This window comes from Leuciscus leuciscus, assembly GCF_965113295.1.
Source record: "Leuciscus leuciscus genome assembly, chromosome: 21".
In the NCBI taxonomy this organism is placed as follows: Eukaryota; Metazoa; Chordata; class Actinopteri; order Cypriniformes; family Leuciscidae; genus Leuciscus; species Leuciscus leuciscus.
Genome location: NC_138745.1, coordinates 4,993,874 through 4,998,404, shown reverse-complemented (window position 1 = coordinate 4,998,404; position 4,531 = coordinate 4,993,874). Strand labels below are relative to the sequence as shown.

General features: G+C 42.7%; 1 long non-coding RNA gene across 1 annotated transcript; it reads left to right on the top strand.

Moving 5' to 3' along the window:
- The first annotated feature begins 2,632 nt into the window (after positions 1 to 2,632).
- On the top strand, positions 2,633 to 4,321 carry LOC309485389. The gene is made up of 3 exons (XR_014201161.1): positions 2,633 to 2,863; positions 3,219 to 3,878; positions 3,946 to 4,321. It is a non-coding gene; the product is annotated as an uncharacterized lncRNA (long non-coding RNA).
- The last annotated feature ends 210 nt before the right edge of the window (positions 4,322 to 4,531 follow it).

The window sequence follows — 4,531 nt, the reverse complement described above, 5'->3', positions numbered from 1 at the left end:
ATAAACTCATTAGCAATCTTGGCAAATGTCTTACTGGTTCTAATTTCAGTAGCCTATAAATGGACTAGGACCCTAATTTGACATTTAAAGGGATCGTTCACCCCAAAATGATAATTCTGCCATCATTTACTCATTCCCAGGTCTTTTTAAACCTGTATGAATCCTGTTTTGTCCATACAGTTCAAGTCAAAACCACTATAAAGAACTTTTTGTGCAACGGTAACTATCTCCTGAGTGATTTGCATCTGAAGGTATTTAAAAAAGCGTCCTGAAAGCCAGGGTGTTGTCTTGCATTAGCGCTCTGTATGCATAAAGCTCTGCAGGAAGATTGAATCAGTGGCTGGTGTGTGTCATTGGCTGCTATGATAACGAGATTTGGGTGTCCGATCTCTCTGTCCCGCTGAAGAGCAGCTGCTTCCTACGTTTCGAGAACCTAAGCTCATTCTCTGATCCTCATCTCAGGATTGAGCTTTTCATCCTGTAAGCTTCTTTTCCAAGTTTGTGCCGCTGTCCCACTGTCTCTCTCACTCCATCTCCTATTTAAATACTGAGCCGGTAATTGGGATGAACTGTAGCTCTTGTGTGAGCAAAAACACAACAACAAGGTACTTTAGTTTGATTTTGAATGGGTTTCATCGGGTTTCCAGGGTTTGATTCCCAGCTTTATAATGGGAGTTAATGGTACCTTAGATTTTGAAGCCCAAAAAAGTGCATCCATCCATCATAAAAGTAATCCACAAGACTCCAGGGGGTTAATAAAGGCCTTCTGAAGCGAAGCCATGCATTTTTGTAAGAAAAATATCCATAATTATAACTTTATAATCACCGGCTTCCGGTAACGTGTGAGTCGAGTTCCGGCTGAAGAGTGACCTCTGACCCGACGCATATTGACGAACATAGAAGCGCAGAGGATGGAGCAAAACAAAACATGGAGTCTAAAAGGAGAATTTTTAAAGAGAAACATCTTACAAAAACGCATGGCTTTGCTTCAGAAGGCCTTTATTAACCCCCTGGAGTCGTATGGATTACTTTTATGATGGATGGATGCGCTTTAAAATCTGTGGTACCATTCACTCCCATTATTCACTCACACTCACGAGCCAGGATACTTATTTATATAACTCTGATTGTGTTCGGCTGAAAGAAGAAAGTCATATACACTTAGGATGGCTTGAGGGTGAATACATTTTCATTTTTGGGTGAACTAACCCTTTCAGTGGATTGAATGTGCACTTTTACTTCAACTCTTCAAAGTATCATTTTAAAAAACTTTAATTGCATAAAATATAATATTAATGCCATAAACGTGCACTTTCATATTTTAAAAAAGAAAGAAAGAAAAGAGCAACAAAATCAAATTAAGTTTAACTTTAAAGTACACTTTAAATGTTTTAATTGCTTGCCGTGCTTTAAAGAATTACACTCTTTTTGATGTGTTGACTTTCAGCTCCAACGAAAGCCACAGCAGAACTGCAGCACACCGCCAAAGATGGGCATAAATACATGGAAATTAAAATAAATATACAAAATACTGTGTGAAAAAAATTATTTAAGTACAAATACAGTATTTTGTATTTTGGAAATACATAAAATACATGTGAAATTGGTCATCCAGTGCAGTATAGGTCACAGTGAATGAAGAAACTACATAGGCCTACTGACTTTTCATTCCTAACCTCATCTCTGCCCTTTCTTTCTTTCTTTCTGGCTAGCAATTACAAATAAACTTATGCAAAATAGCAGCCATTTATAATATTTCTGACCAGGTTACAATGTAGTCTATTACTTGTGGTGAACACAGTAAAAAATGCATACTGTATGTAAAACTGTGGGAACCTCGGCAGTATTACTGCAACTCACTCTCAAAATTCTCACCTACAAGTGGGTCAAAATGCGAAATTCTCATGCTTATTTATAATGGAACACTGTGTAACCAGCTCCATCACCATAATCCCTCGAGGAGCCTAAGATCTCAGGATAATAATTTACTCCAAATTCCTAAAACCGCTTTCAATAGCAGAGGGAAAAGAGCTTTTGCAGTGACTGATCCCACATTATGGATCAGCCAGCCAAATTACATAAGTGTACATAAATTTAAAGCAATTTAGCACAAGGCTACAACATGATACAATTTTAGAATAAAATGGGGCATGAATACTTTTGCAAGGCTCAAAAGTATGCTAAAGTGTACTGCTTTTTCAGAAGGGACTTTAAAATATGTTAAAATATTTAGTTATTCATCAAGATTTTTTAGTTACTTTATATAAAATGTGCCAAGAAAAGAATACCGAGGGAAAGGCAGATATAGATGTTTGTTAGTTATTTCATAATAATATTAATAGTTATTGTGTTGCATAAATGTAAAAATCAAGCAGGCTGACTTGCAGTTACTTTAATTAGGGCTGGAAAATCTTATCGACAGATGCCTGTCATAAAGTCATATAGATAAACACAGCGCACGTACAAAGATGTTTTTTTCACAATTTAGTCTTATCTTAATTACCTTATCTGGTAACGATACACAAAGAATCCATTTCTACACTGTTGCATAATTTAACAAGATGAAAACTCAAAGACATAAAGATAACACTTTTGCTCTTCAGCAAACGTTCTCTGTTGTTGTACGTCTTATTTGGTGTTGTCTGTCAGTTATCAGAAACATATATATTATGGCACACTTAGTGAACAATTCACTAAGTGTGTGCACCCCTGCCCCAGATATCTCACGGGTGGACACACACACCAGTTATGTGTGTATTGTTTGGGAGCGCAGCACGCACAGGCAGCTCTCGAGGGGGCTGCCTGTGATCACTGTGAAGCACTCCCTTTAAGAGTACTGCGCTCCCGTCTGGCTGTTTTTAAAGTCCCCGTGAAATCAAAATTGACCCTATTTACTTTGTTAGCGCATATTACTAGTCTTGTGGTGAACAATTAATCCGTGCAAGTAAATATAAAAAAAAATCAAATCTTTAATCAAAATCTGAAAAGTTACTTCCGGTCTGGAATGGCATCTTTTTCTGATGACGTAGGCTTGACGGCTTGGGTTGAAAAACGCTTAACCACTCCCCTCAAACCGTTAGTCTGCTATGAGCGAGAGATGGAGAGGAGGAGCACTAAGTAAAACCCTGCCCTCTGTTCAATATTCCGTTTCACTTGGAAATACGTCATAACACTGGAGAAAAGTCGTTTGCAACTTCCGGTTCACGGGGACTTTAAAGATGATGGCCAGGCTCGCGATCCCCGCGGTTCGGCTACCGCGTCCGTTGAGGCGGCGCGGCGGCTTAGATCGTGGGGATCGCAAAAGGACCTTGCAGATGAGAACGAGACTGCCGAGGCACTTTCTCGTTCTTCATCTGAAAGTTCTGTGGCGCCCGTTCACGGTGCAGAAGCCCGCGACGAGTGCCCGGTGCTCGAGCTGTCTGCTTCTGAGGAAGTGGATGTGCTCAGCATTGAAGGCGAGGAACATGAGTCACACTCGCTGGCTCATGTTTCCGCTTATGAGGAGCTAGTAGAGGTTGTGACGCGTGCTGTGGCCAGACTCAACATCAGCTGGCCACAAAATAAGCAGGATGATCCTTGTCGAAGCAAGCTAGATGAGAGATTCCTGCAGCACAGATCACAACCTCAGTGCCGGGGTTTGCCGTTTTTCCCAGATCTACATAAAGAGATCTCCAAAAGAGAGGGAAAAACCCCACTCTTCGCGCATCTCATCACCTACTTTATCTCTCTATAGTAATGTGGTGGATGCGAGAGAGTTGGGATATGGCAAGATGCTGCAAATGGAGGAAGCTTTAGCGAGCTATCTTTCTCCTGAAGCGGCATCTTCGCATAAAGCCCCGGCGCTGCCCAGCAAACCGTGCAGGGAAACTTCTGCACTGGTTGGCCGGGCTTATATGGTGGCTGATCAGGCTGGTTCGTGTTTGCACTCAATGGCAATTTTGCAAGCGTACCAGGCTGACCTCCTTAAAGACCTGGATGAGGGCGAGGGCCCGACTCCTGCGGATATCGCAGAATTGAGAAGAGCCACAGATTTGTCTCTCTGGGCCACTAAAGAGATAGCGCGCTATCGTCCGCTCTATGGGAGCTATGGTGGCCACGGAGAGACATTTGTGGCTAAATTTGTCGGGTATTAAGGAGAAAGATAAATCCTTTCTGCTGGACGCACCGCTATCGCCTTCTGGCCTGTTCGGCGACGCAGTCACTACTGTCGTCGACAGGTTTCAGGAGGCGAAAAAGCAATCAGCGGCGTTCCAGCAGTTTCTCCCTCGCCGCTCGAAATCCAGGTCTAGGAGGGCTGGTCCAGCCCCAGCCGTCAACTAGCTCCTCCTCCTATCGCCAAGAACAGAAGGAGAGTGTTTCCTCTAGAGCCCCTCCTGCGGGAGCTTGGCAACAGAGGAAGCGCTCTCACTCAAAGTCCTCTAGCTAGAAGGGTGACTTGAGGGACGTCATTCAGGTGAAGAGGGCTTCGGGAAAGAGGTCCTAACCGAAGTGGTAGGACCTCTGAGGGCTGCCCCTCCCGCGGTGAAGAAAT